At 41.6% G+C, this 26942-nt stretch overlaps 1 protein-coding gene across 6 annotated transcripts in view; it reads left to right on the top strand.

Annotated features, from left to right (window-relative positions):
- LOC110970682 (ras and Rab interactor 2-like) overlaps positions 1 to 26942 on the top strand; it is a 153980-nt gene that overhangs the window by 45952 nt on the left and 81086 nt on the right. For 3 of the 6 annotated variants that reach the window (XM_051959585.1, XM_051959580.1, XM_051959582.1), the window contains 3 exons: positions 12204 to 17015; positions 18687 to 18781; positions 18860 to 18968. The gene's annotated coding sequence lies outside the window, so the exon portion shown is untranslated. Of the gene's footprint in view, positions 1 to 12203; positions 17016 to 18686; positions 18782 to 18859; positions 18969 to 21492; positions 21780 to 26942 lie in introns of all 6 variants that reach the window. The other 3 variants (XM_051959583.1, XM_051959584.1, XM_051959581.1) reach the window with 3 other exon arrangements.

The raw sequence follows: 26942 nt of genomic DNA, 5'->3' as shown, positions 1-26942 counted from the left end.
GGGGATTTACACAAGACGTCCTGCTTCATGGCGTAACATTAAAGTTCAGTTGGCCGCCATGGCCATGCCCTTTGAGTTTTGTGAACAATTTTCGCAAATATGCAACCTGAAGGCGTTTCTTATATATTATCCCAAATTCAGGTGTTTTGGAGTTATTGCCAGTGACAAATGAATTGTTGAAAATGACCAAAAACACCAAAAATCTGACATTTAATTCAAAATGGCTGACTTTCTGTTGTGTTTAGAGAATGACTCCAAGAGACTTTTTTGCTTGCACTGATGTGCTACATATGCATGCCAAATTTCATAGTCATAGGTGAAAGTCTGTGTGGAGGCTATTTTTTAAATGCTGTAGGGGGCGCTATGGCACATGCTGTGAATGTATTTTGGCCAATAAATGTGATCAGGACAGGACTGTGTTTAATCATGTGAGGTCTGAGGTAGATTGGAGCATGCAGAGGATAGTTAGGTAGCACTTGATGTTTCATGGCGAACCATCAAAATTCTGGAGGTCGCCATGTCCACACCCTTTGACTCTGCAAGAATCTTTTAATAACTTTTGATCATAACATCGTGTTGTATATCCTGGCAAAATTTCAGCTCTCTAGACCTTAACCCCGAGGAGGAGTTCGCTCTCAAAAATGAAAAAAATACAGAAATTTTATCCACTTAATTCAAAATGGCGGACTTCCTGTTGAGTTTAGGGGATGGCTCCAAGAGGCTTTTTTGTGTGTCCTGGTGTGCTCTATAGGCCTCCCAAATTTTGTGGATGTATGTGAAATGTGCTGCCGGGGCTGTTTATTAAACATACTGCAGGGGGCGCTATAGCACATGCCCTGCAGAGATGCATACAATGTTATTCCTTGAGACGACTGTGATGTGTGTGTAAATTTTGGTGAGCTGTTGAACATTCTAAGCCTGTCAAAAAGTACTTTGTTTGTCACAAAAACAACGCGTTGCCACGGCAACAGCATTTCATCAAATATCAAAATCTTCACACTGTGGTATTGTCTGGGGGTGAAGAATTAGCTGACCAATTTTCAGAATGATATGACAAAGTTTGGAGCAATGATGTGTGCAAATGTAATTTCTAAACTGCTTGTTACCAAGAGGTGGCGCTATGACTTTTTTAAAAATTTTTCAGTGTGGATGTCCTCAAACTGGTTCTGGTGTCCAGCACATGAAGTTTGGGGCAGATAGGATCCTTTGCAGCTGAGATATGAACACTTCAATTTTCATGGCGAAACATCAAACTTTGCCGTCCCGCCACAGACACGCCTTTTCATCACACGTCACCATCTTTTCTGTGCTTCATCATCAATGTGTTCAGGCTTATGTCACAACATCTGAGGTGAATCTGAGCAACAGGCTAAGAATAGTACATGAAAGTGTAAAAAATGTCAAATTCTTGATACCACAAGGTGGCGCTGTGACTGTGAATGAATCTTGCTGTATGGATGTCATCGAGGCAGGTCTGTGATCATACATGTAAAGTTTCATTCAGATCGGAGCATGTTCAGGAGAGTTAGACAGCATTTCCTGTTTCATGGCGAAGGATCAAATTTCGACAGGCCGCCACGACCACACTCTTTAACTATGGAGGAAGATTTTGATAACTTTTTCTCAGGAAGGTCTGGTGTATGTACTGGCAAAATTTCAGATCGCTCAGACTTTTCTCCGAGGAGGAGTTCATCATAGATTTTGTACAGTTAACGCATGATGGCGCACTTCCTGTTGGGTGTAGAGCATGGCTGTGATTGACTTTTTTGTGTTTCCTGATGTGCTGCATATGCCTCCCAAATTTTTTAGCTCTCGGCCAAATTCCCTCCGAGTTGGCCTAATACCACTTTTTAAAATTTTGTAGGGGGCGCTATGGAGCCATTTTGCCACACACCTCCACATGCCCTAAAAAATATGAAATTTTTCGCCAGTTCTGATGTGTGTGCAAATTTTCATGACTTTTCGAGCATGTTCAGGCCCTGAAAAATGCAGTTGTTTTGGCAGAATAATAATAATAATAATAATAATAATAATAATAATAATAAAAAACCCTAGGGTTTCAATAGGGTCCTACGGCACCGTTGGTGCCTTGGACAGCCGGTGCCCTTGCACCGCCTGTCCTCGGCACCTCGGTGCTCGGACCCTAATAATAATAATAAACCGTAGTGTTTCAATAGGGTCCTCGGCACCTCGGTGCTCGGACCCTAATTAAAGCTGCAAGCAGCGTTGAACGGGTCCTCGCATACTTGCTGGTCGGCGACCCCAAGCATTTTCACCAGGCAATGCTATGACTGAGAGTGTATTTAGGCCCATGAATGTCACAAAGGCTGGATTCTGAGCACACAGGTCAAATTTCAGGCAGATTGGAGCATGTACAGGCTATTTATGCAGCACTGTCTGTCCATCCACCAGGTGGCGCTATCTGTGTTACTGTATATTGGTCTATGAAACTCATCAGGACTGGTCTCTGATCAAACATGTAAAGTTTGAGGCAGATTGCAGCATGTACAGGGGATTTACATATTATTTCCTGCTTCATGGCGTAACATTGTAGTTCAGTTGGCCGCCATGGCCACGCCCTTTGATTTTTGTGAACAATTTTCACAAATACTCAACCTGAAGGCGTGTTGTATATATTGTCCCAATTTCAGGTGTTTTCGAGCCATTGCCTGTGAGAAATCAATTGTTGAAAATGATCAAAAACACCAAAAATCTGACATTTAATTCAAAATAGCGGACTTCCTGTTGGGTTTAGAGAATGACTCCAAGAGACTTTTTTGTTTGCACTGACGTGCTACATATGCATGCCAAATTTCATAGTCATAGGTGAAAGTCTCTGTAGAGGCTATTTTTTAAATGCTTCAGGGGGTGCTATGGCACATGCTGTGACTGTATTTTGGCCTATAAATGTGATCAGGACAGGGCTGCGTTTAATCATGTGAGGTAGATTGGAGCATGCAGAGGATAGTTAGGTAGCACTTGATGTTTCATGGCGAACCATCAAAATTCTGGAGGTCGCCATGTCCACACCTTTTGACTCTGGAAGAATCCTTTAATAACTTTTGATCATAACATCGTGTTGTATATCCTGGTAAAATTTGAGGTCTCTCGGAGGTAACCCCTAGGAGGAGTTCGCTCTCAAAAATTAAAAAAATAGAGAAAATTTTTCCACGTAATTCAAAATGGCGGACTTCCTGTTGAGTTTAGGGGATGGCTCCAAGAGGCTTTTTTGTGTGTCCTGGTGTGCTCTGTAGGCCTCCTAAATTTTGTGGATGTAGGTGAAACGTGATGCCGGGGCTGTTTGTTAAACATACTGCAGGGGGCACTCTAGCACATGCCCTGTTGAGATGCATACAGTGTTATTCCTTGAGACGACTGTGATGTGTGTGTAAATTTTGGTGAGCTGTTGAGCATTCTAAGCCTGTCAAAAAGTACTTTTGTCACAAAAACAACGCATTGCCACGGCAACAGCATTTCATCAAATATCAAAATCTTCACACTGTGGTATTGTCTGGGGGTGAAGAATCAGCTGACCAATTTTCAGAATGATATGACAAACTTTGGAGCAATAATGCACGCAAATGTAATTTCTAAACTGCTTGTTATCAATAGGTGGCGCTACAACTTTTCCTAAATTTTTGAGTGTGGATGTCCTCAGAGTGGGCCTGGTGTCCAGCACATGAAGTTTGGGGAAGATCGGATGAGGATTTGCTGAGATATGAACATTTTAGTCGTCATGGCGAGACATCAAAATTCGCCGCGCCGCCACAGACACACCTTTTGATGACACATCACCATTTTCACTGTGAATCATCATCAACATGTAAAGGTTTATGTCACCACATTTGAGGTGAATCTGTACAAGAGGCAAAGAATAATACATCAAAGTGTAAAAAATGACATTTTCTGTTGCCAGCAGGTGGCGCTGTGACTGTGAATGTATTTCATCATATGGATCTGATCAGGGCAGGACTCTGATCATGCATATAAAGTTTCAGGCAGATTGGAGCATGTTCAGGGCATTTACACCGCACTTGAAATTTCATGGCAAAGGATCAAAATTTCAGAGGCCGCCACGGACACGCCCTTCGACTGTGGAAAAAGATTTTAATAATTTTGGATCATTAAGGCCTCCTGTATATACCGGTCGAATTTGAGGCGAATTGGAGTTTCCCCCCAGGAGGAATTCGCTCGAGAAAAAAATGAAAAATGGGCAAAATCTGACATTCAATGCAAAATAGCTCACTTCCTGTTGGGTTTGGAATATGGCTGTCACTGACTTTTTTGTTCAGCCTGATGTGCTGCATATGTGTACCAAATTTGGTAGCTGTAGGTGAAACATGATGGCCGTGGGAAAGTGGAGGGGGCGCTATGGAGCCATTTTGCGACACACCTCCACATGCTCTAAAAAATATGAAATTTTTCGCCAGTTCTGATGTGTGTGCAAATTTTCATGACTTTTCGAGCATGTTCAGGCCCTGAAAAATGCAGTTCTTTTGGCAGGATAATAATAATAATAAAAAACCCTAAGGTTCCACAGTCGGTGCCCTTGCACCGCCTGTCCTCGGCACCCTCGGTCCTCGGACCCTAATAAACCGTAGGGTTTCAATAGGGTCCTACGGCACCGTTGGTGCCTTGGACAGCCGGTGCCCTTGCACCGCCTGTCCTCGGCACCCTCGGTCCTCGGACCCTAATAAACCGTAGGGTTTCAATGGGGTCCTACGGCACCGTTGGTGCCTTGGACAGCCGGTGCCCTTGCACCGCCTGTCCTCGGCACCTCGGTGCTCGGACCCTAATAATAATAATAATAAAGAAGAAAAATAAAAAATCCTAAGGTTCCAATCGGGTCCTGGGCACCGCTGGTGCCTTGGCCAGTCGGTGCCCTTGCACCGCCTGTCCTCGGCACCCTCGGTCCTCGGACCCTAATAAACCGTAGGGTTTCAATAGGGTCCTACGGCACCGTTGGTGCCTTGGACAGCCGGTGCCCTTGCACCGCCTGTCCTCGGCACCTCGGTGCTCGGACCCTAATAATAATAATAATAAAGAAGAAAAATAAAAAACCCTAAGGTTCCAATCGGGTCCTGGGCACCGCTGGTGCCTTGGCCAGTCGGTGCCCTTGCACCGCCTGTCCTCGGCACCCTCGGTCCTCGGACCCTAATAAACCGTAGGGTTTCAATAGGGTCCTACGGCACCGTTGGTGCCTTGGGCAGCCGGTGCCCTTGCACCGCCTGTCCTCGGCACCTCGGTGCTCGGACCCTAATAATAATAATAATAAAGAAGAAAAATAAAAAACCCTAAGGTTCCAATCGGGTCCTAGGCACCGCTGGTGCCTTGGCCAGTCGGTGCCCTTTCACCGCCTGTCCTCGTCACCCTCGGTGCTCGGAACCTAATAAAAAACCCTAAGGTTCCAATAGGGTCCTTTGGCACCGTTGGTGCCTTGAACAGCCGGTGCCCTTGCACCGCCTGTCCTCGGCACCTCGGTGCTCGGACCCTAATAAACCGTAGGGTTTCAATAGGGTCCTACGGCACCGTTGGTGCCTTGGACAGCCGGTGCCCTTGCACCGCCTGTCCTCGGCACCTCGGTGCTCGGACCCTAATAAGAAACGAAGCAAATACAATAGCGTCTCGCCAGCTCCGCTGGCCAGCTCTGCTGGCCTGCTTCGCTGGCTCGGTCCCGAATAATAATAACAAGAAGAAACGGAGCAAATACAATAGGGACTCGCCAGCTTCGCTGGCTCGGTCCATAATAATAAGAAACGAAGCAAACACAATAGGGACTCGCCAGCTTCGCTGGCTCAGTCCCTAATAATAATAATAATAAGAAGAAACGGAGCAAATACAATAGGGACTCGCCAGCTTCGCTGGCTCGGTCCCTAATAATAACAAACGAAGCAAACACAATAGGGACTCGCCAGCTTTGCTGGCTCGGTCCCTAATAATAATAAGAAGAAGAAACGAAGCAAATACAATAGGGACTCGCCAGCTTCGCTGGCTCGGTCCCTAATAATAATAAGAAGAAGAATCAAAGCAAATACAGTAGGGACTCGTCAGCTCCGCTGGCCAGCTCTGCTGGCCTGCTGCGCTGGCTCGGTCCCTAATAATAAGAAACAAAGCAAATACAATAGGGACTCGCCAGCTCCGTGGTTTATTCATGTTTTTTGTGTCCCTTGGTGGCGCTATAGAGTTTTTCCAGAATTTGTTTTCAGAATATTGAAATTTTCAGCAGACCGGACCTGCGTACCAAATTTCAGCAAAATACATGCACGTTTAGGGGGTCAAATTGAAGCGAAACATGGTTTCAGGTGAAGACAAAATTCGTTAGCTTATAAAAGAAAAACTAGATAAGTTAGCATTTTTCTTTTGATAACTTTTGTTTGGCTGTATATTCACTATAATCTGTCCAAATATGAAGCCGGAATATTTACGGTTTCGGAGGAGATAATGTTTTGGTTATAGTGCCCCCCTCGTTTGAAGAGAGCTCAAATCGGTTGTACAGGCTTTCATAGAGCTCGAGTGCACAAACGCGTGAGTGGTGGTTGCATGTCTCTACGACATTCCTGTGCGAGGAGCTGACGTTATTTGTGATTTTTGAAATTTTCGTGTCACTCGGTGGCGCTATAGAGTTTTTCCAGAATTTGTTTTCAGAATATTGAAATTTTCGCGTGACTCGACGTGCGTCCCAAATTTCATATAAAGTTATGCACGTTTAGGGGGTCAAATTAAGCGAAACGTGGGGGGAAGAATAATAATTAGGGACCGCTGGCTCGGTCCCTAATTAAAGCTGCAAGCAGCAAAACTTATTCTTTTGATAAGTTTTGCTTGGCTGGATATTCACTATAATCTGTCCAAATATGAAGCCGAAATGTTGTACGGTTTCGAAGGAGATAATGTTTAAAGGATTTTCATATTTGGAGTTATAGCGCCCCCTAGATTGAAGATGACTCAAATCGGTTGGACAGGTTTTTGTAGATCTCGAGTGGACAAACGCGTGAGTGGTGGTTGCATGTCTCTACGACATTCCTGTGCGGAGAGCTGAGGTTATTTGTGATTTTTGAAATTTTCGTGTCCCTAGGTGGCGCTATACAGTTTTTCCAGAATTTGTTTTCAGAATATTGAAAGCTTCAGCACACGGGACCTGCGTACTAAATTTCAGCAAAATACATGCACGTTTAGGAGCGAAATTGAAGCGAGACATGGTTTCAGGTGAAGACAAACTTTGACATCTTCTAAAAAATAAACTAGACAAGTTACTGTGTTTCTTTTGATAACTTTTGCTTGGATGTGTATTCACTATAATCTGTGCAAATATGAAGCTGATATGTTGTACGGTTTCGGAGGAGATGATGTTTAAAGGGTTTTCATATGTTGGGTTATAGCGCACCCAAGATTGAAGATGGCTCAAATCAGTTGGACAGGTTTTCGTAGAGCTCGAGCGAACAAACGCGTGAGTGGTGGTTGCATGTCTCTATGACATTCCTGTGTGAAGACCTGAGGCCTTTTGTGTTGGACTTGTGTTTTTTTTGCAGTTTGTCATGTCCCTAGGTGGCGCTATAGAGTTTTTCCAGAATTTGTTTTCAGGATATTGAAATTTTCGCGTGACCCGACGTGCGTGCCAAATTTCATAAAACGTTATGTACGTTTAGGGGTCCAATTCAGCAAAAGTATAATAAAAATAATAATAAGAAAAAACGAAGCAAATACAATAGGGACTCGCCAGCTTTGCTGGCCAGCTCCGCTGGCTCGGTCCCTAATTATAATAAGAAACGGAACAAATGCAATAGGGACTCGCCAGCTCCCCTGGCCAGCTCCGCTGGCCGCTTCGCTGGCTCGGTCCCTAATAATAACAATAAACCCCAGGGTTTCAATAGGCACCGCTGGTGCCTTGGACAGTCGGTGCCCTTGCACCGCCTGTCCTCGGCACCTTCGGTGCTCGGACCCTAATTAAAGCTGCAAGCAGCGATGGACGTATCCTTGCATCCACGCTGGTCGGTGAATCCACGCACGTCCACCAGGTGGCGCTGTGACTGAGAGTGTATGTCGGCCTCTGAATCGCATCTGGACCAGAGTTTGTTCACACATGTAACATTTCAGCCAGATTGGAGAATGTTCAGTCCAGTTGTAGAGCATTTCCTGTCCATCCACCAGGTGGGGCTGCGACTGAGAGTGTATTTCAAACAGTGGATGTGATGAGGGTTGGACTCTGATCAGTCATGTAAAGTTTCAGGCTGATTGGAACATGTACAGGCTACTTATAAAGCATTTCCTGTCCATCCAACAGTGGGGCCGCGACAGAGTGTATGTTGGCCTATGGACGTGATCAGGATTGCAGTCTGATTACACATGTAAAGTTTGAGGCAGATTGGTGCATTCAGAGGATAGTTATACAGCAGCTGTTGTTTCATGGCGAACCATCAAAACTCTGATGGTCGCCATGGCCACACCATTTGGCTTCTGGTTAAACTTTTGATAACTTTTCCACACCAAGTCTTGCTGTGTGGACTGACAAAATTTCAGGTCTCCTGGAGTTATCCCCGAGGAGTTATTAACTCTCAGAAATGAGAAAAATCATCAAAAATCTCAAATCCAAGATGGCCGACTTCCTGTTGGGTTTAGGGCATCGCTCCAAGAGGCTTTTTTGTGCATCCTGATGTGCTCTATAGGCATCCTAAATTTTATGGATGTAGATGAAACGTGCTGGGGGGGCTGTTTGTTAAAACGTGTGCAGGGGGCGCTATAGCATGTGCAGTGCCGAGATGCATACGGTCTCGTTCCTTGGGTCGATGGTGACCGTGTGTGGTTACTTTAGTGAGCGTTGGAGTATTCCTAACCTGTCAAACAGCACTTTGTTTTTCATGGCGATATTTGGTTGCTACGGCAACAGCGTTGCATGAAATGTCACAGCCTTCACAGTGTGGAATTGTCAAGAGGTGAAGACTCAGCTGAGCAATTTCCAGCATGATATCACAAAGTTTGGGGCCATAGTACCTGAAAATACAGTGTCTTAAACTTACTGTTACCACCAGGTGGCGCTATGACTTTTTCAGAATTTATAAGTTTGGATGTGTTCAGACTGGACCTGGTGTCCATCATGTGAAGTTTGAGGCAGATAGGATCTTGTTCAGCTGAGATATGAATTGTTAAATTTTCCTGGCGAAACATCAAAATTCGTTTGGCCGCCACAGACACGCCCTTTGATGACAAGTCACCATTTTCACTGGGATGCATCATCAATGTGTTCAGGCTGTTGTCAGCGCATTTGAGGTGAATATGATCAACTGGGTAAGAATAGGGCATGAAAGTGTAAACGATGTCTATTTCCTGAAACCACATGGCAGTAGTGCAATAACACTGGGAATTATTAACAGAGCAAAGAGTGACAGAGCAGTGCCTCTCATACACATCTACCTTCATGTATGACAGTGTATGTATATCAAGGTGTGAGGAATGTTCTTTAAGTCAACAAGAGGGTAAAGTCACAACCACATGAAAAATCTGGCTTGTTTGTTTTTAATGTTGTGACATATGGTCTGTTGTGAACCCTAAAATAATTACTCCTTTCCTTCCTCACCTCTTAACTCGTGTTGATGCCACACATTTCCATCAGACCATAATAAACCCAGAGACCTCTTGAGCACACACTGCTACCAAGTAGATCAGAACAGGGAAGACATTTCTGAGGTACACAGATAGAGGAGACCACTGAACCCAACTAACTGAACATTCATGTTGAACAAAGTTTTACTTGAAGTAACAAACATACAACATCCTACATGGAAACAAGGAGACCAATTTTATTGTAATTCTAAAACTATTAACCCAGCATCCTGTTGTCTAATTAGCTGTCTACATTTGTAATCATATTAGTTTCCACAGCTATACAGCAAACACAGAGTAGTTTACTACCTACACTTAATCACCTCTTTTTGTTCCTCTAAACATGTGTGGCCTCGTTTATCAGCTATTCATGAGCAGAGTCCTGCATGAACTACTGTATATGCATGAATGTTTGTGTCAGAGTGTTTGTGAATTAAAAACCATTCCTGATTGCACATACACATTCCCCTGGTGAAGGAGTTAATTACAGTGAGATATACTCCATCCAGTCACATTCTTCCCTTCATCCATGAATCATTCAATAATTTTTTTTATTTTTTTATTTTTTAAGAAACCTTAAAACACCGCTGTACTTAAAGCATACCCAATTGGTCATCAGGTTGGAAATCGTTGTTTCATTTAACTGACAAAAATTATTATTAAAATTATTATTAAAAATTATTATTGTAGAGGGGCTTCCGGTTTAAGATGGAGTAGGTCACGTTCTCCTGCAGCTTCCGCAACCCTTAATTCTAACTATACCCATCTATTTTTTTTAAATTTCTTTTACGTTTGGGCGCTTGTTCTTTAATTGTCTCTTTTTCTAACTGATGGTATTTTGTGTCATTATGCCACCAAAAACGGCAAAGTCAAGCGACAAAACCAAGCAGGAGCCTGTTGCTGGTACGAGCAGCATTAGCAAAGCTGATTTAACAGACTCGCTCGCAGACCTCAAGACCTCATTGCTTGCTGAGTTGAAGAAATCTTTTGGCCAAGTGAATGACAAGCTACATGGGCTTTAAGAAACTGTTAATAGTCACGGCGAGCATTTGAATTCTCTAGAAGGAGACACGGACTCGTTGCTCGGACCCTAATAATAAACCCTAGGGTTTCAATAGGGTCCTGGGCACCGCTAGTGCCTTGGACAGTCGGTGCCCTTGCACCGCCTGTCCTTCGCACCCTCGGTGCTCGGACCCTAATAATAATAATAAACCCTCGGGTTTCAATAGGATCCTAGGCACCGCCGGTGCCTTGGACAGTCGGTGCCCTTGCACCGCCTGTCATTCAGTGCTCGGACCCTAATTAACATAGCCCATCCACCACAGTCTTGGTTGTCAGATACAAGTGGACTGCCTAGTCTTGTCCTGAGTAGCGGCTCTCCTGCATTGAGACATCACAGAAAGTAGAAGTAGTTCTGGGTACTTTGGCATGTGTTTGTGTTTATGTCAGTATGATAGTGTCACAAGTGTGCAAGATTCACAAATGTGTACATGTATGCAATTGAGCTCAAAATACAAACAGTTGTGGTTTAAACTATAAGTACTGACTACTCATGTAATAATGTAGTAATGACTACATTGTAGTATGACAAGGGGTAAAATTAGAGATCGACTGATATGGGTTTTTAAGACCAGATACAGATGCCAATTATTGGTGATAAGGAAAGACTAATTACCACAGTAGTGATTACATTAAAACTCTCTTGTCTTTATGTGGGATCAACTGAGAATAATTGGTTTGTCTCCTGCATATGCTGTTCTCTATGTTTTTTCAGTCTTTCACTGCCCTGTCAGGCAATTGGATTTTTGCCCACTATTAATTATTGATTAATTATTAATTGTTAATTATTTCCACACCTGTTTCAGGACATTTTGTGGCTGCTTTCTAACTGAGCAGCCAGCTGTTAGCTTAGCCTTAGCTCTTGTAATAGTAGCTAATTTCCTGGTCTGTGGCAACAGTTTCTTGTTCACTTTTTCAGTCTCAACTTGAGAGACATTTCTGAGACCACAGAGTGACTACAGACAGAGAGAGGTACCTGGATCAGACTTGAAGTACACATCTGATTTACCAATAATCGGACATTAAAAATACAGATTATTGGAAAAATGCCTAATATTGGCCATGATAATTAGTCTATCTCTAGTTACAATGAAAACTTGTAAAATGGTGTGATCCCATTGCAAGAGGGTCTCTAGTTTGCAGACCTTTTAAATACCTTCCCAGACATACAGGTATCCACATGCTTTCATCTTAAGACCTTAGAGCACTTTAGATCTTCGCACACACTTCACTGGCAAAGACAACTTCAGTCCTGTTGCTAGTTAAAATGGTGAAAAAGTCTGTAAGTTCAATGGGATGTACATAATTTTCACATTCCTGTATATAATGTGAGATATGAAAATATTTGAAAAGATTGTCTCCATCAAAATGTTGGCCAGAAATTTAAAAAAAAATAAAACAGTGGGAGCAGTGTGCAGATCTTGCCTTTTTCTAACACTTCATTTCAAACCTTGATTTATGTTTAAATGAGTTTTCTCCTAGGTTTTAACTTACCTTATCATATTGTTGGTAACACTGCAGTAATCTAAAGTTTCTGCTCTAAATCTCAGGTGCTCTGAAGCGAACACCAGTGGGGAAGGAGGCCACCCATCACCAGTACGCTGACGTGGTGAAGAGATGGCTGCGGTTTGCTCCCTTCAGACAGGGAGGGACTGGCCGTCGCTACTGGAAACCTCCTGTAGACAATCCACATTCTCTGGAAACAGACAGTTTTAACCAAAGCTGCACAAACTGATGTTCATCTCACTTACTAGTTGTCCCAAGATACTGAACACAAAGGGTTTCTATTCAAAGTTAAGATATTTGCTAAAAACACAGTGTGCATGGAAAGACTGGCATGATAGTAATATAAAGATATCTGCACACTATACATTTCTGTTACTTTTCTTCATCCAAAGTGCAAATGTTCCCTTTTCAGCCATGCACACCTTTCCATTGATTTGACAGCATCTGAAAGGGTCGGCTTCATGTATGAATGGGACTCTTTGCTGTAAGAGTTGTGATTGTAATCTTAATAAGTCAGACTTGTTTTAACAGTACAAATCTGAAATGCATGCACATGAATAGAAAGGCACATATAAGCGACATACTCATAGTTTTGGGAGACACCTTTTCACACATTTCAGTACTATTGTTGCAAAAACATTGCATAGAGAGTAATGCACAGTTAGCTGTCAAAATCATAAAACATTTCTTATTCGCTCTGCTTTACAATTTCTCTTCTATAACAACCTCAAATGTCGATTAAAAAATAGAACTTCACTGCAGTGAAGACAGAAAATGTCAGAATGATGAGACCCACTAATAATTAATGTATTCCAGTTGATTGTAGTGGTTTCAGTGTTTAGAAAATAGCAAATATATTAGGCTATTATTTATTTGGACGAATTGAGAAGCTGCTGTTTAGACTTGGCCTTTTGTATATTTGTACAATATTATGTAAAACACATCACATGTCCAGAGGAGAGAGAGTGAATATATTGGTAGAAGGATGCTGAGTTTCCCACTGCCAGGCAGGAGGCCTAGAGGAAGACCAAAGAGGAGGTTTATGGATGTGGTTAAAGAGGACATGAAGGTAGTTGGTGTGAGAGAAGAGGATACAGCAGACAGGGTTAGATGGAGGCAATTGATTTGCTGTGGTAACCCCTGAAGGGAAAAGCCGAAAGGAAAAGAAGAAGAAGAAGAAGCAGAATCACTTGTGTTGTCCAATCTTGAGTGAAAGACAGATATTTCACACACATACTATATCTCTCAACAATACTAGGTCTCTCTCCATGACTGTAATGGAAATGTCTGAATGAAGGAATGCTTAATGTCATAAGGAACATTAATGTAAAAGTGGCATGTGTCTGAATGACAACACACTGTCATTTCAACAGACTAATGAAGCAGCAATGTTACATGTTGCACATTTTAAAAGGGCTTAAGATTAAAACCACTGTATGGTTTCTTTCCAGTGTGTTGTTTCACATCTTGTACACCAGCACTGTATGGCCAAATGCAGCTTTAACTTCACAGATGATCTTGTAGGAGGTGACTGCTTTGAAGTTTGGGCTTCTTTTGGTTGACTGTTTCAGATCTCCCTTGTTAAGAAGAATTTTTACTATTCATGTCAGCTTCCACCTCAGAAATGTAGAAGTACCATCAAGTAACACAATTTCTACTAGATTCAATATTAAGATGCCAATTTCTGTCTCCTTCATTTTTCCAAATGTGCCATTGTGCAGTTGACTAAAAAAAAAATCAGGTGAAAAAAACAGAACTATGTCCTAGTCATTACCCTACACATGGCCTCTTCCATTATGTCTGACATGATTTCAAAAGCAAGAGATGTGCCAAGAATATGCAGACTGCTCTTAATTATAATTGAGTGATGGCTTTAAGATGCGTTACTCTGGAAATGGTGACCTGTTTGCTGTGTCCATTCTCTATACACCGCTTTATCCTCACTAGGATTGCGGGGGGTGCTGGAGCCTATCCCAGCTGACTCGGGCGAAGGCAGGGGACACCCTGGGCAGGTCGCCAGTCTGTCGCAGGGCTACATATACAGACACACAATCACACTCACACCCACGGGCAATTTAGAATAATCAATTAACCTCAGCATGTTTTTGGACTGTGGGAGGAAGCCGAAGTACCCGGAGAAAACCCACGCATGCACAGGGAGAACATGCAAACTCCATTCAGAAAGATCCCAGGGTCAGACTGGGATTTGAACCAGGGATCTTCTTGCTGCAAGGCGAAAGTGCTATCCACTACGCCACTATGCAGCCCTGAGGTTACAGTATTTGTTAATCATTTAAGTTATGCAATAGGTAGTTTCAGTCAACTATGCTATTTCATGTTTTGCACCATTTTAGCATAGCTTAAATAAAATATATAGCTTGATATATTTAGTCATTTCTGAGGTATTGACAGGCTTGTTTTCAACAGTTGCTGTAATAGATTCTGTTTGTCTAACTAATGTATAACATGTCATTATGATGTTCTTGGTTAATCTGCAATAATCTGAACTACAATTTCCCCAAATATAGTAATTTACAGTATACCGCTGTAAATTATGAGGTTCTTTTCAAGAAAGTTGGGCACAAATTAAAAGAATAATGGAACAAATGTTAGTTGCTGCAATTCAGATGTAACCACTTGCTACATTTGAGGTTTTAATTCAGAAATTCTAATTCTGCATTAGGGAAGTGAAACATAATTCATAAACTGGTGTCTGGTTAGTGGAAAATTGCAGAAGTTCAACTGCTTGTATTTCCTGATCATTATATCAAAACTAGACCAGCCCTCAGTAGATGGCAGAACCACGCCAATGAACGGACACACACACACACACACACACACACACACACACACACACACACACACACACACACACACACACACATACCCAGCCAGCCAGATACCAAAGCGAATGCAGTAACCCCGCTGACATACACGTCGGGCGTGGTTAATGAGTTGCAGCTGAACGTAATGCACCCCAACCAGCTAAAATTCTTTTTCTCAGAAATGTAGTTTATTTTTTAACTGAACTAATCAATATTATTACTTGTCTTAAAAACTTAGATGTACTGAGAGCATTTTCTGTATTTCCCTATAGTTAGTAACAAACCTCTGTAAGACTTTCTCAGAAACTCCAGTGTAACACAGAGCTAAATTGCAATGAATTTTCATGAAGTTTGGTGAAAAGTTTTCCGCAAATTGCAACACACAGGATCATTAAATAGACCGTTATCAACTGATGCTCAAAACAACATATTGCAAGCTTATAATACAGCAGTTACTTATATAGTGGAATCCAAAATTGATATATAACTAGTGAAAACACTTTATAATTCAAAAATGTTGTCTGCTAAGTAAAGTGTTAAATGAAAGATGAATGTCAGAATATCTCACTGTTTGCCGCCTTCTGGACTTCATGGACTTCACCAGTTTGTTCAGACTTGAACAGCCAGGTTCCTAACCATGATGTGACCTTCTGCTTTTTGTCATGTCAGGAATGTTTGTGTTTCTCAGTATTCTAGTGCTCCGTAAATGTTGGGTGGAGATATGAAAAATCCATGACAGTCAGCACTCCTTGGTCTCCTTTGGTCTTCAAGTCAAAACTTGCTTTTAATAATGTTTAGGTATATTATGTGGACTTGAGCCACTGTGATATCTCTCTCCTGGTGGTCTCCTTATATATATATATATATATATGTTTGTCATTGCCACTAATCTTTAACTGGTATGTAACAGCAAACATTGAAACTGTTGGATTATTAAGAGTGAGACTTTTGGACATTAAGTGTCTGTGTGTCTAAATATGTCTTTTAGGGCTGTGCAAGGACCGAGTGATACAGTCACTTAAACATTATCTGTCATCTGTGGCTTCATGATAAGTAGCTGCTGTGTGTGCATGAATCACAATTTGTTATTTCCCACACAAACACAACTACAACATTTTGCCATACGACAGGTGACACAGGGCTGCACAGTGTAGTAGAGTAGTGGTTAGCACTTTCGCCTTGCAGCAAGAAGATCCCTGGTTCCAATCCCGGCTTGGGCTTGGGATCTTCCTGCATGGAGTTTGCATGTTCTCCCTGTGCATGCGTGGGTTTTCCCCGGGCACTCTGGCTTCCTCCCACAGTCAAAAAATATGCTGAGGTAAATTGATGACTTGCCCACAGGTGTGAATGTGATTGTCTATATATGTAGCCCTGCGACAGACTGGCGACCTGTCCAGGGTGTCCCCTGCCTTTGCCCGAGTCAGCTGGGATAGACTCCAACACCCTAGCGAAGATAAAGCGGTGTGTAGAGAATGGGTGGATGGATGGACAGGTGACATGTAAATTGTTGATTCTCTCTTCAAAATCGAAAGTCCTGCTGGGAAACACTTGGTCTATTTTTTTCTCCCACAGACACATTACTGTAAAGTACTGTGTTTTTGTTCCTCTTTCCATTTCTAATAATAAATGTTGCTTTTAAAAGAAATCTGAATAGTGAACGTTATGCTAATCACAAAAATAGGTGCTGAACAGTAATTTTAAAACAATGTGATGAATCATGATATTTGGCTGTGTGATTCATGCTATACAGCACATTTCCCCTCCTCCAGTCATTTCAGTGATAGAAATGCAATGCATTTTTCACATTGTCGCTTTGTCTTACTGTAGTCAGAAATAGCATGTTGCTGCCCGTTTAATGACATGACAGCCTTTGTTGGGTCCTTTTTCCAAAACCAACCTCAGTGTTTTCCTTGCAGTGAACTGGAGATAAAGGCACGAGCTGTGTTGAGGGACCTGGAAGATTTTCCCAGTGAGGGCACGTGATGTGAAAGTTAATGCAGAGTTTGTTTTTGCTCCTCTGCAAGCTGTGGGGTGAGGGGTGTGTGTGTGTGTGTGTGTGTGTGTGTGTGTGTGTGTGTGTGTGTGTGTGTGTGTGTGTGTGTGTGTGTGTGTGTGTGAGAGAGAGAGAGAGACTGTGTGTGTGTGTGTGTGTGTGTGTGTGTGTGTGAGAGAGAGAGAGACTGTGTGTGTGTGTGGTGGGGGGGGGGGGGCAGTGTCAATCTCCTCAGTCAAGAAGAATACACGCAGAAGTAGTGGTGCTTTGTCTTCAAAGTAAAAGCTTGGATTTTCTCACTAGAATTATCATTATGAAAGATGGGCTGCAGCTCAGATACGTCATAATCAGGCAGAATTTGAGATTAAGCTGGGAAACATATAAATCATATATTTCCGCCTGGTAAAGACAATTATCTTATAATTGTCTTCCCTTGTACAGGTAATCAGATATAAAACAAACAGCACATTATGTTTTGGTGCTGAATTAGATTTCACTGATTATCTTTAAAGCCCTTCATGACCTGTCTTCCAGCCATATCTCTGCTGTCTTACTACTACTTACACAGGTAAGCATTAGACAATTTTATCTGTTCCAGGCTCCTGGCTGAAATGGAACGGAGTGTTTGCAGTAGGGCGGAACTGTCAATTTCAAATCGAAATTGTGATTCAAAACAATACAATTAGCTAATCTCAAAGGCTGTGCTTTAGAATCAGAATCAGAATCAGAATGACTTTCTTCATCCCCGAAGGGAAATTCAGTAGAATTAGAATTAGGATGTGCATGTTGCTCAGAGTTTAAACTGTAAATGTTGTCAATGGTTAAAAAAATCCACAACATCCTTCTTGTGTGACAGCCTCACTTCTGATGGTATCTCGTGGTAATGCTCAGCCACATTTTTTAAATCTATTGCAAAATAAGTATAAAACTGAAGACTGACTTTAAACAATTACATCATAAATCAAGTAGCTAAATCTATCAGAAAAATCACAACTAGATATTTTTACCCAAAGTTGTTCAGCCCTGCTTTGCAGTCTGGGACATGAGGCTCTGGAATGATCTGCAAGGAAATCAGGTTGACTGAAACTTTTAACATGCGGAAAGAATATCTGAAAGAATGCACTCCAATCATCATGCAGAATAAATCTCAAGAGCCGCTTTTAGTCTTTCAAGAAAACTCCTGTTATTTGTCTTAAAAACTTATTTACACGGAGAGCATTTTCTCTATTTCCCTTGTAGTTGGTAGCAAAACTCCATAAGACTTTCTCAGGAACTTCAGTGTAATACAGAGCTAAATAGCAACAAATTTTCTTGAAATTCAGTGAAAAGTTTCCAGTAAACACGCCGGGTCATTAAGCATTTTGAACTGATGCTCTAACAACATTTGTTGCAAGCTTAGAATGCGGAAGTTATTTATACAGTGGAATCCATGAAGACATGCTTTTATCTGACAGCCTTTTCTAAATTTCAAAAACTGTAATCTCCTTTGAACCTTACAAGAAAATAATACTATGTTAACCTTTCTTCAACACTGTCTTAACACACTTGGCTCTCTTTTTACGCTTTTAAAACCTGATATTGTCGCACAACAACAACAACAACAACAAGTACATTCAATATCATATTTTTTAAACATAAAGAGAGTCCGGTGCACTATTAATAATAATAATAATAATAATAATAATAATAATAATGTTTTATTTTGAAAGGCTGCTGAGCTCTCTCCAGATGCGGTGCTTTCCACACATACAGGATCGGCTTTCGAAGCTCCTCGGACGAAAGTTTCAGACGATGGAGAGAGCCGGTAAGCGACCATTTCTGACCACTTGCTGACCTCAGCAGACCATACGAAGTTTTTATTAACTGTTAAAACTTCTAACAGCCGACAGAAACCTGGACTCGGATCTATAATGGTGTTCCACGGTAAGCAACTGATCGGAGCTGTAGACTTTTCTTCTTCCAAGCTGGAATAACGCACTCTGCTGCAGTAGGTAAGTGCCTTTAAAGTTAAGCTAACTGTCCTTTTGTGTGCAAACTGTGTTTTTGTCACCTTGAATTAACTTCCGAGCGTCAAATACAGCTGCGTCTCATGAGAAAAGCCTGAGACAGACTTTACTGTCGCTACCGTCGGTAGTGAAGCAGTATTATGTTGGAGGAATCCAGCGGGACGTGTTATACAACTTCTCCCCACCTGTCGCCCACGTCACGGTTTAAGTCCAAATCAAAGCCACTGCACGGATTCTACGCCAAAAACTTTAAGAAAATATATTGCATTTGGTAAAGTAACAGAGAACGTAAGGTGCGATTTAAGTTTTATAAATATTATATAATTAAAAATAAATATTATAACACAAATAGCATCCTGATTCCTGTGTAAAGAATTTATAGATTTCAATGAAGTTGAGCAGCCGAGCATCACTGATATAGTGATACTCGGTACTTTCTGAAAGTTAATTATTTGTTTGTGTACAGTCCAGTCAGTGGACAGTACCTAAGCTTAAGCATTGTTATTAGATTTATTAATTGAGTTTGGTCTCTAGTATACTATACTGTATTGTCTACTAGAACTGTAACAAACTATTACTTTGATTGTCGATGAGTCTGGTGGTTATTGTCTTTCATCAGTAATTAGTTATTTGGTCTTGTTTTGTCCTAAACCTAAAGATGTTCCCTTTCAGACGGAAACCAGAAAAGATTCACTTTTAAGAAGCTGCAATCAGAAAATTTAGATAGTTTTTCTTTTATTAATCACTCAAACTAGTTGATCAGCTATCAAAAAAAGTGAGTGAATGATTTATTAGTCCATAACTAATTGATTAATTAAGTATATTGAATATATTTTTAGGTGTTTTATAATTTTTTTGAACATTCACAGTCTGGAAACATATTGACTCATCGCTTCTTGTAGTTAAAAAAATCACAAGTGTTCAGACAGAACCCATGTTGACTCTATATTATGAGATGTGATTAAAATGAGTCTTGTGTAAGAGCCAGTTATAAAATGCTGTTGACAGGGATATTACGACCCATATTTTTGAGAATAAATTAGAGTTAACAAATGTCTTAGCATTAATGTTGATAATGGAGGATTTGCCTACAGTAATCAAAGTAATGAGGTTTAAATCATCATGTCAAGGAAAGTATTTGAGCTTAACCCCAAAACTCATAGCCCACCATGATTGTTGATATGCGAACCGTGAGATATTTCAGTTCAGCTTTGAAATCCACGGGTTGCTCAATACTTAGTTTCCTTTTGTCCTCTGAATCTTTCCAGCTCACAGCTTGGTGTATCACCTATTGTTCGCATGATAATAAGACTGCTGTTTAGAAGTTGCTGCCAGGCATTTGTGGAATTATTTAACTGTAACCCTTACCATCATCACCAGCCTCTAACATCATACCATCCATCTCCTGTCTGCCCCCCCCCCCCCCTCCCCCTTTTTTTAATGGGAGAAGTATGAAAAAGCCAAAGTGTTTCGTGGTACTGGCCAAAACCCTGGTTTTCCAATCTACCCAGAAATCTGCTAATGTTCTTAGTGCTCAGTGTTGGGACCAAAGCAGATAGTGCTGTTGTCTACCTCAGACATGAATCACAGGTCAGGAATTCAAGAAGTGTACTCTGATCTGGCTGTGTGGTTTGTTGTTTCAACACCTTCTTTTGAACGTCTTGCTAACTGTATTTACTCAGGTGCAGTGTCACAGTTATAAGGAAAGGGGCAGATAAAAGATACACAGCAGAGGTGTGTTATTGTAAAGTAAGCAACCTGAATTGTGAAACTTGCATCAATAGATACAGTAATGTAGGATTGTGGCATCAGTGCACTGTTTCCATAGTAGCAGCCATGCTTCCTTATTGAGTCAGTCATGGCTTCACAGTTGTGTTAAGAAAGAGTAGCATTCATTTTTTCTTTTACAGGATATGATGCAGACTGAATGGAATGTCACAGATGTATAGTTTTATTTATTAATTATTATTATTAGTAGTATTTTAAACAGATTTTTACTCTGATAAATTTCACACCAGCAGGTTTGGGGATTCAGAGAAATCAGAGAAAATTGAGATTTGAAAGACAAAGACACTAATCTTGACATGGCTGAAAAACTAATAGGAAACGCGATAAAATTTGTAAACAATCTGTATATCACTGTCAAATATACTGTGGTCCTCGCAATTATCACAAAAGATGCTGAAGCGGTAGAGATGAGCGGTTGTCTCTGACTGACACTGTTGACATAGTGCAAATGTTTTTTTTAAAGTACCTCTTTTCCGATAAACCTCTGCTGTTTTCTTATTGAAACAAAAGCAGAGGTCATTACAGGGTGTTTCATGTACAGTGAACCCTCGCTATAACACAGTTCACCTTTCGCGGCTTCGCTGTTTCACGGATTTTTTTAGTGCAGTTTTTTAAGTTTTTTACTGTTTTTTTTAAACAGTGCATTGTGTTCTGCACCCTGATTGGCTAAGGGACTGACCAACGTGAACAGTCTCCGCGCCTCGTCTCCTCTGCCATACAGGTCAGCGCCGCCTGCTGTGGAGCGCTGGATCATTTCTCTCCTTGGTCTCCATGTAGTGAGACACCCTGAACGACGGAGCCGACGGAGCAACCGTATTATTTTCCCCCACCGTCAACCGGACAGTGGACGTGGTCCCCAGCCGTCTCTGGCCACCGCAGCCGCGCTCCCCAGGAGAAGAGCTCCGCCGCGAGCCTTCCCCACCCCCGACTGCTCCAATTGATTCAGCCGGGCCCGCTCTCTGAGGAGGCCGCGGCATCCACCTGGCTGCAGCTGCAGCACTCAGCCAGGTGCAGTATTGTATAATAACTGTAAAAAATAAAGCTGACTACTTCACGGATTTCACCTATCGTGGGTTCTTTTTGGAACGTAAGCCCCGAGATAAACGAGGGTTCACTGTTTTAAGGTTTAATGGGAGCCTGCACTGATTGGTTTTGGACTGACAGTAACTACAGGTAACTTTAGTAATGGTGCTGGTCACATGCATCTTCATGATGCAGATCAAACGTGTCTTTGTGGTTTATCTAAACTTGTTGACATGCTTCAGCCACTGTCATCAACCAAGGCAAAATGTAGACTTTGTCAACCTTGGGTCATTTCAAGAGAAGTGAAATTAAAATGTAATGTGTAATCTGGGATTTACATTACTGGAGTTTTTGCTATTGCTTCAGTGGACCTGTGTCATATGTGAGTCTCCTGGATCAAAGGGACAAACTCTCTGGTTCTTTTTTTGTTTCTGTGTTTGTTTTCCCAGACACTCTGACATTTCACATGTAATAGTAAGGAAAACACAGGTTTGATGAATAAAATGAATAATTAGCCGAGTTTCATTTAGTTGCTTTAGTTGCAGTGTCCTAATTTTGTTCTTGTTACTCACTGTCACCTAGGCATATTGCATTGAGACACATCAGAAGTAAGATCAGAGGTGGGTAGAGTAGCCAAAAACTGTACTTAAGTAAGAGTAATATTACTTCAAAATAATATCACTGAAGTAGAAATAATAAGTAGTCATCCAAACAAATTACTCAAGAGTAAAAAAGTATTTGGTGAAAAGACTACTCAAGTACTGAGTAACTGTTTGATTGTAATGTCGGATTTTTTTTTTTTTTAGAAATTATGAGATCAGACAAAAATGGAAAATAATGTGCAAATTCTGGTATTTCCAAATAATAAAAAAATTGCAAAAATAAACATCTTTACAAAATGACAAGGCACAACCCCCCCAAAAAATTTCCAAATCTCAGTTTTTCACAACATAAAGCTTTTGAAACAAATACCTGTAGTAAGGTAACATTTGTATGTTTGAACAGTGCAAAATACTTCCAGTGACAAGCTATACTGCATGTCAGAGTCTACACACGTGGACAAAATTGTTGGTACCCCTCAGTTAAAGAAGGAAAAACCCACAATTCTCACTGAAATCACCTGAAACTCACAAAAGTAACAATAAATAAAAATTTATTGAAAATTAAATAATCAAAAACAGCCATTACTTTTGAATTGTTGATTAACATAATTATTAAAAAAACAAACTAATGAAACAGGCCTGGACAAAAATGATGGTACCTCTATAAAAGATTGAAAACTATTTGACCAGAGTGACATGATTAACTCAGGTGTGTCATTTAATTGACATCACAGGTGTTTCCAAACTCATAATCAGTCAGTCTGCCTATTTAAAGGGAGACAAGTAGTCACCCTGCTGTTTGGTGAAAAGGTGTGTACCACACTGAACATGGACAACAGAAAGCGAAGGAGAGAATTGTCCCAGGACATCCGAAAAAAAATTATAGACAAACATCTTAAAGGTGAAGGCTATAAGACCATCTCTAAACAGCTTGAAGTTCCTGTGACAACAGTGGCTCATATTATTCAGAAGTTCAAGACCCACGGGACAGTAGCCAACCTCCCTGGACGTGGCCGCAAGAGGAAAATTGATGACAAATTGAAGAGACGGATCGTTCGAATTGTATCCAAAGAGCCCAGTGCAACCTCCAAAGAAATTAAAGGTGAACTCCAAGGCCAAGGTACATCAGTGTCAGATCGCACCATTCGTCGTTGTTTGAGCCAAAGTGGACTTCATGGGAGACGACCAAGGAGGACACCACTGCTGAAAAAAACTCATAAAAAAGCGAGAGTGGAATTTGCAAAAATGCATGTTGACAAGCCACAAAGCTTCTGGGAGAATGTCCTTTGGACAGATGAGACCAAACTGGAGCTTTTTGGTAAGGCACATCAACTCTATGTTCATAGACTCAAAAACCAAGCATACGAAGAAAAGAACACTGTCCCTACGGTGAAACATGGAGGAGGCTCAGTAATGTTTTGGGGCTGCTTTGCTGCATCTGGCACAGGGTGTCTTGAAAGTGTGCAAGGTACGATGAAATCTGAAGACTATCAAGGCATTCTGGAGAGAAATGTGCTGCCTAGTGTCAGAAAGCTTGGTCTCAGTCGCAGGTCATGGGTCTTCCAACAGGACAACGATCCAAAAACACCCAAGAATGGCTGAGAGAAAAGCGTTGGACTATTCTAAAGTGGCCTTCTATGAGCCCAGATCTGAATCCCATTGAACATATGTGGAAGGAGCTGAAACATGCCATTTGGAGAAGACACCCATCAAACCTGAGACAACTGGAGCTGTTTGCTCATGAGGAGTGGGCCAAAATACCTGTTGACAGCTGCAGAACGCTCATTGACAAATACAGAAATCGTTTAATTGCAGTGATTGCCTCAAAAGGTTGTGCAACAAAATATTAAGTTATGGGTACCATCATTTTTGTCCAGCCCTATTTCATTAGTTTGTTTTTTTAAATAATTATGTTAATCAACAATTCAAAAGTGATGGCTGGTTTTGATTATTTAATTTTCAATAAATTTTTATTTATTGTTACTTTTGTGAGTTTCAAGTGATTTCAGTGAGAATTGTGGGTTTTTCCTTCTTTAACTGAGGGGTACCAACAATTTTGTCCACGTGTGTATGACTGCATGTGAATGCTGTATCCCCTAGTATGACGCGGACCTATCAAGCCTGACGTCACGCTTCACTTCGCCCGTGTTAGTAAACAGAAGACGGAGATATCAATGCTAATGCAATGTTGTTGGACTCCGAAGCAAGATCAAATTTCTCGAAAATGCCTCAGTTTTTTCATTCTCTGTCTGCTACGTGTGAAGAATTTGTGCCGCTATGCCGCTAATGTGACCGCAGGGCGACGTCTTGCGAAACGGAGTCACGTGGTTATTGATGCTGCATCTGATTGGTGAAACACAGTCATGTGGTAGATCCACTGGGGGCATCTCTCCAGCAAAATAAAGCGTATCTCATGTGGTTAAAAAAAGCAACAAGTGGAGTGTAGCCCAGTGTAATGGAGTAAGAGTAGCATTTCTTCACAAATCTACTCAAGTAAACAGGTCTGAAGCTGTGTGGCAGTTGTATAATGTGTCTGAGTGCATAGGTCCTTAGGTACTGGTCATCATTGGGATCCATCACTTGTGAGGCTTCACTCCTGGGTCTGTCACGAACACTGCCAGTAGTTCTGTGTCTTGCTGCAAGTCTGCTGATGACACTTTGAGACACAATGAGTTCACGAGCAACATCTGACTGCCTGCTATCGACCTGAAGGCGTGCTATGGCCAGGTGGCGCTGCTCGTCCGTTAAGTGATGTCGTGTCTTCATGGCTGCTTCAATGATGAACTGGGAATGGCTTACTGACAATAGCAACTTTTTATACCCCCAGATTTAAAGAATAAAGCCAAAGACTGTGAATTTGGACAGTTACACGATTCTTTGGTACGTGACAGAATAGATTGTGGCATAACTAATGACCAAGTCAGAGGCAGACTTCTCAGAGAAGCAGACTTAACTCTGGGAAAAGCAACTGACATTTGCCGTGCCAGTGGGGTTGCATCCAGTCAGGTTAAAGCACTGACTAATTGAACATTTCATCAGGAAGCAGTGTTGCATGTACTGGCCAAATTCGAGGTCTCTCGGACTGACCCACAATGAGTTATTAATCTCCAAAAATTTACAGTGAATTCAAGATGGCCGACTTCCTGTTGGGTTTACAGCATGGTCGTGATGAACTTTTTCGTGTGTCCTGATGTGCTGAACATACCCACCAAATATTGTAGCTATAGATGAAATGTCCGGGCCGTTGGCCTAATGACCACTTTTTCGATTTTGCAGGGGGCGCTATGGAGCCATTTTTCCATACACATGTGCAACTCCCATGAAATATGAAATTTTTCGCCAGTCCTAATGTGCATGCCAACTTTCATGCATTTTGGGGTATGATAAGGCTGCCAAAAATGCAATTCAAAATGTCGTAAAATAATAATAATTAAAGCTGCAAGCAGCGATGGACGGGTTCTCGCATCCTTGCTGGTCGGTGAACTCACGTATGTCCACCAGGTGGCGCTGCAACGGAGAGTGTATATTGGCCTATGGATGTGCTCACAATTGGACTGTGATCACATGTAAAGTTTGAGGCAGATTGGACCATGTAGTGGCCATTTATAGAGCATTTCCTGTGTCTCCAGCAGGTGGCGCTATGACTGTTACTGTATATCAGCATATGGATGTGATCAGGGCAGGACTGTGATCATACATGTAAAGTTTGAGGGAGATTGGAGCATGTTCAGGACAGTTACACAGCATTTCCTGTTTCATGGCGAATTGTAGATTTCGAGGGGTCGCCATTTCCACGCCCTCAGACTTTTGCGGAGCATTTCAATAACTTTGGATCACCCATGCCTACTGTACATCCTGGGCAAATTTCAGCTCTGGTGGAGTTACCCTGATTGAGTATATAGCTTTTGAAAATGTGTAAAAATGACCGAAAATCGTCGAAAATATGACACATAATTCAAAATGGCCGACTTCCTGTTGGATTTTGAGCATGGGTGTCAACTACATTTTTGTGTGAGTTGATGAGTTACATATCCCCACCAAATTTCATGCCTGTAGGTGAGATGTACTTGCCGTAGTAAATGTTTGAAATTTTCCAGGTGGCGCTATGGCACCATTTTGCCACAATCAGGGGAAATTTATGATTGTGGATCTGTTCAGACCCTGACTGGTGTCCATCATATGAAGTTTGGTCCAGATTGGACCATTTTCAGCTGAGATATGAATAATTTAATTTTCACGAAATTCGCCATGCCGACATGGCCACGCCCTTTGATGACGGGTCACCATTTTCTCTGTGAATCGTCATGAACGTCTCTAGGCTTCTGTCACCAAATTTGAGGTGAATCTGATCAACTGAGTAAAAATAGTACATGAAAGTGTAAGAAATGTGCACTTCCTGATACCACAAGGTGGCGGTATGACTGTCAATGTACATAACCACACGGATGTTGTCAGGGCGGGACCCTGATCATACATGTAAAGTTTCAGGCGGATTGGAGCATGTTCAGCAGAGTTAGACACCACTTCCTGTTTCATGGCGAATGAT

Source organism: Acanthochromis polyacanthus, chromosome 15, assembly GCF_021347895.1.
Source record: "Acanthochromis polyacanthus isolate Apoly-LR-REF ecotype Palm Island chromosome 15, KAUST_Apoly_ChrSc, whole genome shotgun sequence".
In the NCBI taxonomy this organism is placed as follows: domain Eukaryota; kingdom Metazoa; phylum Chordata; class Actinopteri; family Pomacentridae; genus Acanthochromis; species Acanthochromis polyacanthus.
The sequence above is the reverse complement of the archived record's forward strand: the minus strand, read 5'-3'. Positions and strand labels throughout refer to the sequence as shown.